This window comes from Asparagus officinalis, chromosome 8, assembly GCF_001876935.1.
Source record: "Asparagus officinalis chromosome 8, Aspof.V1, whole genome shotgun sequence".
Lineage (NCBI taxonomy): Eukaryota > Viridiplantae > Streptophyta > Magnoliopsida > Asparagales > Asparagaceae > Asparagus > Asparagus officinalis.
This window is the reverse complement of record NC_033801.1, coordinates 98,031,195-98,041,780: the sequence shown is the minus strand read 5'-3', so window position 1 is coordinate 98,041,780 and position 10,586 is coordinate 98,031,195.

Below are 10,586 nucleotides of genomic sequence, written 5' to 3'. Positions count from 1 at the left end.
TAATGTATATGGTGAGCCCAAAGTCTAATAAGCCCCTAAATTTTAGCCAATTTTTCTATAAAGCCCTCAAACTCTTATTTTAATCTATTAATCTCTTAAACTTTGCCCAACTTTTCTATGAAGCCCTTGAACTCTTGTTTTAGTCTATTAATCCCCAAAGTCCTTACTTTCATTCTATATAGCTCCTATGTCGGTTTGACAAACTATAAAAGGGTATAAAGGTCTCATTGAAGTTGTTTTTAAGGGAAGTGAATACTCTTATGCCCACCATTTGTAGAAGGATATAATTCCATATAACTATATTAGATTAGTCAAAGGAAAAAAAAAGAAAAGAGACCCTCCTTAATGTTAGACTAAAGAAAAAAAAACCTGATAAAATACACAATTGCACATGTTGTTTCTATTTCAATCAAATAAATTCTTGTATCTTGATTATATTCACATCATAATGTTGTATCTTGATTATATTCACATTATAATACTTTAATTTTTTTCATTATATTCAATTGCACATATTGTTTCTACTTCAATCAAATACATTCTGCATCTACTTATATTCATATCACAATGCTTTGATATTTCATTATGTACACCCTAAAACATGTAGACTGGGTGGTTAAACAAAATTTGAACTTTGAACAAATTGTCAGCCATATATATATATTGTTTTTGACAATTGAAAAAAATGGCAGACCCCGCAAAAATTAATGGCACCGAAAGTGGAAAGCAGGAACTAAAAGGTTAGCATAGTAAAAGAAAAAATATTATAAAATTATAAATAGTCTTTTCCCAACTGCTATAAATAGACCCAAAACTCTTCAGGAGAAAACCATCCTAACACAAATTTTAATCTCCACATATAGAAGAAAGAGAAAAATAAAGATAAGTTTCTCCTTGTAAAGAGAGAGATTGTAAACTCCTAAAATTCTTCATAGTGAATTATTCTATCCTTACCCGTGGTTTTTAACCAAATTTATTTAGGAGTTTTTACGTAAATCTGTGTGTTCATTTTATTACTTCTGCTCAACTACTCGCTTGAACCTTACTCTATTGGGCCCTAATTTTGTCCCAATAAGTAGTATCAGAGTCTGGCTTAGGGTGAGTGTATCTACTTATTGTATGCTCTGTGGCTGCCACCAAAGGTGAATCTTTCACATCAGAAAATAAGTTAAATTATCATTTACTCTTTGAAGGTGACGGTACTATTCACAAGTACGGTATTGTTTATAAATACAGTACTATTCACAAATACAATATTATTCACATATGATTTCTATTTATAAATACAGTTATTGTTTACGTGAAATAGTAAGAAATTACTCTTCGTGATAGAAGCAATGACGGCGAAGTTTGAGATTGAAAAATTCAACGGGAGTAATTTCTCATTATGGAAGTTGAAAATAAAGGCTATTTTGAGAAAAGTTAATTGTCTAGTGGTCATCGGTGCAAGGCCGGACAAAATCACATATGATAAGAAGTGGAATGAGATAGATGAAAATGATATTGCCAATATCTATCTGGCATTAGCAAATGGGGTGTTGTCAAGCATAGAAGAGAATAAGGCATCAAAGGAGATTTGTGATACTCTAACAAAGCTATACGAGACCAAGTCCCTGCACAACAAAATCTCTTTAAAAAGAAGACTTTACACTCTAAGGATAGTGGGATTACATCGATGAACGACCACATAAACACCCTAAATACACTATTCTCCCAACTCACAACGTTGAGACATACAATCAGTGTGAATGAATGTGCAGAACTTTAACTTCGGAGTTTACCTGAATCGTATGATCAGCTCATCATCAACCTAACAAATGACGTCTTTACGAAGAATCTAGTCTTCGACAATGTTGTAGCCGCTGCTCTGGAGGAAGAAAACCAGAGCAAGAATGAGGAAGACAGACAAACAAGTTCATAATAAGCGGCGACCTTATCGTGACGAGAGGAAGATCAACGGAATGTAGCTCTAGTAGGAGTCGTACCCATGGTAGATTAAAATTAAGAAGTAAGAAGAATATCAAATGCTACAACTATGATAAAAGGAGGCACATGAAATCGGAGTGTTGGTACAATAAGAAGAGTAGTGATAAAAAGTCTTCAGAATCATCAACATCTCAAGGATGTGTTGTCAGCACATCAGATGATGGTAAAATTTTATATGGTGGAGTAACCATTGTTGATGAAGGCAAAAAGAATTTTACTGATATCTAGCTTCTAGATCACCAGCTTTCTAGCACATGACATCCCGGAGAGAATAGTTTCACAAATATAAACCTATCTCAGGAGAATCTGTATTTATGGATAATGATCATGCCTTAAATTTTTTTGATATTTGTATTGTCAAAATCAAAATATTTGATGGTACAATATGCACAATTTAAGATGTACGACATATGAAAGGCTTGAAGAAGAATCTATTATCTTTAGGACAATTAGATGGGCTCGAATGCAAAATCATATAGAAAATAGGATCATGAAAATTATTAGAGGGGTGCTTATTGTGATAAAAGGAGAAAAGATAGCTGTAAATTTATACATGCTCAAGGGAGAAACCTTACAGGAAGCTGATTCATGTGTAGCATCAACTAGCCATGGAGAAGAACAAACTATGATGTGGCATCGTAAACTAGGCCACATATCAGAACGAGGCTTGAAGATTCTCTCCGATCAGAAGCTACTTCCTAGGCTCAAATTGGTAGCTCTTCCCTTCTACGATTATTGTATTATGAGTAAGCAGCATCGGCTGAAGTTTAATACATCAAGTTCTAGAAGCAAGGCTATTCTGGAACTAGTTCATTTTGATATATGGTAACTATCAGTTACATCTATGGGAGGGGCAAATACTTTGTGTTCTTTATTGATGATTATTCCAAGAGATGTTGAGTGTACCCTATCAAGAAGAAGGCAGATGTGTTCTCAGTCTTTTAAGCTTATAAAGCACGAGTCGAGCCTGAGTCTGAAAAGAAGATCAAGTATTTGAGGTCAAATAATGGAGGAGAATAAGAAGATGGTAAATTTCTTATATTCTGCAAGCAAGAAGGCATCAAAAGATAATTTAGTACTGCATACACTCCTCAACAAAATAGAGTAGCGGAGCGGATGAATATAACTCTGTTGGAAAGAGCAAGAGCAATGTTGGCAACTGTAAATTTGGATAAAGTCTTTTGGACGAAAACAATAAAAATTGCATATTATGTAGTGAATCGATCTCCATCAACCGCAATACAGTTAAAGACACCGATGAAGATGTGGACCGATAACCCAGCTGATTATTCTAACCTTTATATATTTCGAAGTCTAGTGTACGTAATGTATAATGCCCAAGAAATTATTGTAGGTGTAAAATTTAATTTCCCTAAATAGGGATCTCGTTTGTATTGATAAGAATAGCTTATTACAAACTAATGAATCAAAGTCACGACAGAAGTGGAGGGAATGCCCGCCTTATTTAACGTGGGGTCTTTGGTAGCGATAGGACACCTCCCTCGGTGCTCGTGCCAAGTTTGCTTCCCTTGGACGATCCGATCGAAGTTGCGGGCAAGCTTCAGTACGCAATAGAAGATTGATTGGGTGAGTTCGATCAACAGAGGCCAAACAAGTGCTTTAAGCTTCAGTACATAGTAGAAGCTTGATTGGATGAGTTCGATCAACCGAGGTCAAACAAGTGCTTGTGCTTGTAGGCCGAAGATGCCAAGAATTCAATCTTCTTGAATGACAAGAAGTTCGATCTCCAAAGACCAAGACTCCATCGACGACGTGTCTAGAACAAGGCTAATCTCGAGTCCATGAAGGTCTTGAGTTCTCTGTAATTCGTCCTCAAAGAGGTCGGGTCCTAAGACCCTTTCTCTATGGTTTCTCATGGCCTTTTATAGAGAAGAAGGAGAGTGTAATCACTCCCTTAAATCATGGGAAGTGACCATTCCCATACTTGGTATGGTTAGAAGAGAATCATGACCAAATCCCTCAAATCAGGGGAAGTAACTTCTCCCATGCTGGGTATGGTCATGAAGAGAATCATGACCAAATCCCTCAAATCGTGGGAAGTGACCTCTCCCATGCTGAGTATAACCAATCCCTTAATTCAAGGGAAGTGACTATTCTCATGCCTCAAGTGGGTAGTCTTGGCGAGCTGGTGAGTTCGACGAGATTGCAAGCGAGCTCATATGCGGGCTGAATGCTCAGGCGGCACTATAGGCGAGGTGGTGCAAGCAAGCTTGGCCTTTAGGTGAGCCTGGATCATGCATGCGAGCTTCAAGCTGTTAGGCGAGCTTCAAGCTGTCAGGCGAGCTTGGTCTTCATGCGAGCTCAAGCCTTCGGGCGAGCTCTGCAGGGGAGGCTGTGCAGGCGAGCTTGGTCTTCAGGCGAGCTTCAAGCCTTCAGGCGACCTTATGGGCGAGCCTTGTGCAGGTGAGCTTCAAGCATGTAGGGGAGATCCAAGTCTTCAGGCGAGCTTGCTCTTTAGGTGAGCTAAGCTCCTTAGGCTAGCTTCAGAACATGCCACGAAGAATAGGTCATAACTTTAAAACCGTAACTCGGAATTGGACGAATTATATATGAAAATTGTCTATCTCAACGAGACGGTGCCAACCAAACCTCCAAAGGGGGTTTGATGCCTCTGTTTCACCAAATTTCTTACAGTTTGAGAGACATCAGCGTTTTCCTCCTTTTTGTTCTTTCGGGTGAGCTTTTAGCAGTCTTGTTCTGAACTTCTCTGATAGGGATAAAGGCAATTTTATTGCCTACAATTACAAAGCTGGATTCAAAATTTAAAAAATGTATATTTTTAGGGTATGCTGACGGATCGCTTGTGGGATCTTACTTCCCATAAGGTTATTGTCAGCAGAGATGTTATCTTTATAGAGACCCAACTACAAAGTAAAGAAAAAGAAAGCAGTTCAAAGAAGGACTCTGAGACTATAGCAGTTCAGGCAGAAAATGATCCAATTTTTTCTGAAGCAACATTGAAATATGATGTACAAGAACCAGTCAAGACCGAAGCTCCAAAAATTTGAAGGTTAACTCGTGATAGAAGACCACCAACTTGGCACTCAGAGAATATTACGAAGAATAATGTTGCATACTGTCTTCTAACAGAGGATGGAGAGCCATCAACTTTTCATGAAGCTATAAATAGAACAGATACATCTTTGTAGATGGTAGCAATACAGGAAGAAATTGAAGCTCTCCATAAAAATAAGACTTGGGTACTTGTGTCACTACCACAAGAAAGAAAGACCATTGGAAATAAATAAGTCTATAAGATCAAGCGAAATGTTAATGATCAAGTGGAGCGATATCGTGCTAGATTGGAGGTAAAAGGATATGCTCAGAAAGAATATATTAACTTTAATAAAATATTTTTCCATGTTGTTCGACTTACAACAGTCCGAATAGTCCTAGCTATGAGCGTTATATTTGACTTACATCTAGAACATCTACGTGTGAAAACAATATTTCTTCATGGAGATCTTGAAGAAGAAATTTACATACTCCAACCAAAAGATTTAAAAAAAAGGAAAATATAACTTAGTTTGCAGGTTGAACAAATCTCTGTACGGTCTAAAGCAGGCACCGAGCTGTTGGTACAAGAGATTTGATTCATTCACCATGAGCCTTGGATACAACAGATTTAATTCAGACCCTTGTACATATTTCAAGAGGTTTGGTAAAAATAAATTTGTCATTTATTGTTGTATATTAACGATATGTCGGTTTTAGGCCCCTAACAAATATCGTATCAAAGAATTAAAGGCACAGTTGGTTTGGAAATTTAAAATGAAGGATTTAGGATTTGCAAACAAAATTCTAGGGATGCAAATTTACCGAGATAGAATTAATAGGAAGATTTGGCTTTTTCAGGAGAATTATTTAAAGAAAATCTTACATCGCTTCAATATGTAAGATTATAAGTCAATTTCTACCCCACTTCCTATTAATTGCAAGTTATCCTCCAGTATGAGTTCTAGCAGTGAAGAAGAGAGGATGGAGATGTCTTGAGTATCATATGCATCAATAGTGGGAAGTCTAATGTTCGCTATGATTTGTACAAGACTAGACATTGCACAAGCAGTGAGAGTGATTACTCGATACATGGCGAATCCTGGTAAAGAGCATTGAAATATTGTAAAGAGGGTCCTGAGATATATTAAGAGAACCTCAAATATTGAATTATGTTATGGGGGATCAGATTTTATTATCAAATGATATGTAGATTCTGATTATGTAGGTGATAATGGTAATAACAATCCATCATAGACTATGTGTTTGCACTTGCTGGCAGAGCTGTAAGCTGGGTTTTAAAACTACAGTTAATTGTGGCTATATCAACAATAAAAGCAGAATATATAGCAGCTACACAAGCTACTAAAGAGGCAATATGATTGAAAATGATACTGGAGGAACTCAGACATGAATAAAAGAAGATTTCTCTATGTTGTGACAGTCAGAGTGCTTTACATTTAGCAAGAAATTTACATTTTCATTCAAAAATAAAATACATCCGACTTCAGTACCACTTCGTTCGTGAGAAAGTGGAAGAAGGAATAGTAGATATGTAAAAAATTCACACCAAAGACAACCTAGCAGACTTTTTAACAAAAACAGTCAATACTGATAAATTTATTTAGTGTTTATCCTCTTGTAGTCTGTTAAAGACGTAAGCAATATGAAGATTGCAAGATGGAAAAAATAGTGTGAAGATATGATTGATACTCAATTAAATGTTCAAGTGGGAGATTGTCAGGCATATTTCTTTTATAATTAAAAAAATGTCGGACCACGCACAAATTAATGGCACCGAAAGTGAAAAGGGGGCACCGAAAGGTTGGTATAGTAAAAAAATATTCTAAAATTATAAATAGTATTTTCTCAGCTGCTATAAATAGACCCAAAACTCTTCAGGAGAAAACCATCCCGACAACAATTCCAATCTCCACATATAGAAGAGTGAGAGAAGAGTTTATCCTTGTAAAGAGAGAGATTGTAAACTCCTAAAACTCCTCATAGTGAATTATTCTACCCTTACCCGTGTTTTTTTTCCAAATTCATTTAGGGGTTTTTACACGTAAATCTGTGTGTTTATTTTATTACTTCTACTCGCTAGGACCTTACTCTATTGAGCCTCGGGTTTATCCCAACACAAATAGCAGTAGATCAAAGCTTAAATTGTAACACTCACACTAGTAGAAAAAAGAATAAACTAGATGGAACAACCTAGACAGAATTATTTCCGTCTAGGTTGTTCCCTCTAGATTGAGGCAATCTAGGCGAAATTTTCTATCTAGAATGCCAAACTAGACGAAATTTTTTTATTTTTTAAATATTAGAAAGCAACCTAGATGAAATTTTTATCTAGGTTGTGTTTAATAATAATAATAAACCATAACCCTATCCCGCTGCCCTCTCTACCATCTTCCCCTCCATTGCCCCACCCCCCGGCCTCTCTACCATCTTCCCCCTCTATTGGTCACCCGCCCCTTGTGTTGACCCTATAGTTTTGATGATGATTTGTCAAACAATTTATCGCTAAAATATTCTCTAGTTTTGTGTTTATGTTTCTCTTTACAGGTATTTCAACACACGTCAATCGAGCGTTAAAGATTTAAGTTCATATGTGTGGATTTACCTAGGTATAAGTTTAGTTTACTTACATATATTGTATGATTATATCTAAGCTCAATATATGTACACTTGACACGATTTTTGATGTTTTCTATCATATAAATGATTTTTCATCAAACGTTGTTACAATATCTTTTATCTCACATTTACAGCTCTTTCATACTTTATTATATACATATAATACATGCATAATATATATATACATATTTACAAGCCTTATGTCAATTTTCATGTTCACGAAAAACAGTTTTTCTGAACACTTTTCAAAAACAGGGAGTTTTCACAAACGAAAATTGATTTTCCAAAAATTCCTTTTCAAACATGTTTATTTCATCATTTAGAAACTTTCCCCAAACTTTCACTATTTTTGGAATTGGTTTGATATTTTTAATGAATTTTCAAAATAGCCTAAAAACCTGTTATATGAAATATATCAGATTTCGGTCGACCGCCGCGGTCGACCGCCAATGGTATTTTTCCTTAGCATGGCTTTTATGTACTTGCGATCGACCGTGATGGTCGACTGTGAAAACATCCAGAGACTTTCGCGGTCGACCGCCACGGTCGAGATCGACCGTGATGGTCGACTGTGAAAACATCCAGAGACTTTCGCGGTCGACCGCCACGGTCGACCGCCAGTTTTATATTTTCATATCTGTGATTTTTTTTAGCTTCGCGGTCGACCGCACCAGTTAACCGCCGAACTGTCAGATCATCTCCAACGGCTAGTTTTTATAGCTATTTTCAAATGGTTTTTTTGGTCTTTTACTTGTGTTTTTACTGATGTATTGGGGTGTTATAAATACCCCATTACTGCCCTCTTTCTACACATCCAAGAAATCCAAGTTTTGTGTTCAACAAAATATTAAGTGTGTTTTCAAAGAGCTGTTTAAAGCTGATTTCATCAATCTGTTCCAAGAGAAGTTTTTCTACAACACGAAGTAGCTTTCAAATCCTATTGGGATCATCATCTACTGCTCTTCTTGTTTGAGAAGTTTTTCTAAACTCTTATATAGCTTGTTATTTTATTTTCATTTCATTTAGCTATATTTATTGAGTTTCATTCACTGTTATCACACACACATATTGAGCTTAATATTTTCATACCATATAGTGTGGGTTGTGGGGTGTGATTTAGTGAGTGTGAGCTTTATTGTGTTCTCACTTGTTATTTAAGAACAAATCATTGTATTTAACTTTTATTTGTTAGAATCACTTGTAATACACTTGTACACCGGGAGAAGTGTGAGGCGAGAGACGGGGTCGAATCCAATAGGAGTGGCGTCGGTTGACGAACCTAGGGAGATATCTTTATGGATATGTATGATTCATCTAGTTTAGGATATGCTATTAATATTGCTCCTCGTTTGGATATTTTTCCCTATGCTCAATGGCGTATTAGATTCAAACTTTTCGTTCAATCTAATCAATTTGATTTATGGGAAATTATTGAGGATGCCTATGTTGTTCCCATTTTGGAAAAATCCAAATGGTGTGAGAATGATAAAAGATTGTTTAACATGAATAAGCTTTTGTTAGAATATTTGATTAATGCTTTTCACTCATCATTTTCTAACAAATTTGCTAATTTTGATAGTGCTTACGCCTTATGGAAACTTATTGAAGCACATGAATGGAAATTGGAGGCTATTCAACAAGCGTTGGAAAATCTCGCTTTGAGTTCTAAGGAAGCCTCATCTCCATGTACAATTCCATTAGGTGATAACCCTAGTAAGGTATGCGATAACGATGATATTATCACTTTTGATGAACTTGCTCTTGAGTTTGAAAAGTTACACAATTGCTATATTGATGTAAAGAGTAAGTATGTTAATATGAAATCCACTCATGAAACACTAGCTACTAAGTTTAATTTTATTGCAAATGAAAATATAATTCTTAAAGAATGCAATGAAAATTTGAAAATTGAAAATGCTAGTTTGCTTCATGAAAAACGTGATGCTATATTAGAAGTAGATAAGTTGAAATCTATGATGAGTAATCTTGTTTATCCTACTTCTAGTAGCAATGCTTGTATGCACAATGATGAGCTGAATCAAATGAGAAAACGAATATCTACTTTAGATTCAACACTAAACACTTGTATTGCTAATAATAAAAAGCTTATGGACTTATGTGCAAAGTTCAATGTTAATTCTTCTAAAAAACCTATTCACTATGCACATATATATGACAAAATTCACAAATGTTCTATTTGCGGTCTTAAAGGCCATTCGTTTGTAAAATAATTACAAAGAAAAATCTATTTTTGCAAATGAACCACGTGCATTCTATTTCGGTCAACGTAAACCATTTAAGCCTCTACATTGCACAAATTGCAATCGTATGGGTCATGTTTACAATTTTTGCTTTGATCGTATCGGTGCACAAAATACGCCCAAGCGGGTTCATAACCCTAGGGCCTTGGATTTAAATGATAGGGGTCATGTCCCAAGTTTTAGTGGTACCAAAATGATTTGGGTACCAAAATGATTTTTATATCATTTTTTTGTTTTGTTCGCTTTGTTTTTGCCTTGAGAAATTGGTTTTTGAATATAAAAATCTTCCTTCTTATTTAGCTAAAATAAATTATTTGTCTGTTTCAATAGCTAAAACTTTTATGTAAGTTTTATAAAACATTTGGTATATTATAAAACAAATTTCTTAAAGGTCTAAATAGAAAAGTTTCTCAAAATCTAGTTTTTACTTTGCCTGTGCACTTAATCTTCTCGCGGTCGACCGACACGGTCGACCGACGAAGTCTCTGTAAGTTGTTTCGGTCGACCGCAAGAGATTTTTTCAGCTTCGAATTTTAATTTTATCGGGTTTCGGTTTTTAATTGATAACTGTTTCAAACCCGAATTTGTTCACCACCATTGATCTTCTCCCAGAGCTAATCCTAGCCCTTCCTTCATCTCCTTATGATCCGACCCTCAATTTTCCCCTCATTCGAATTTTTTTTT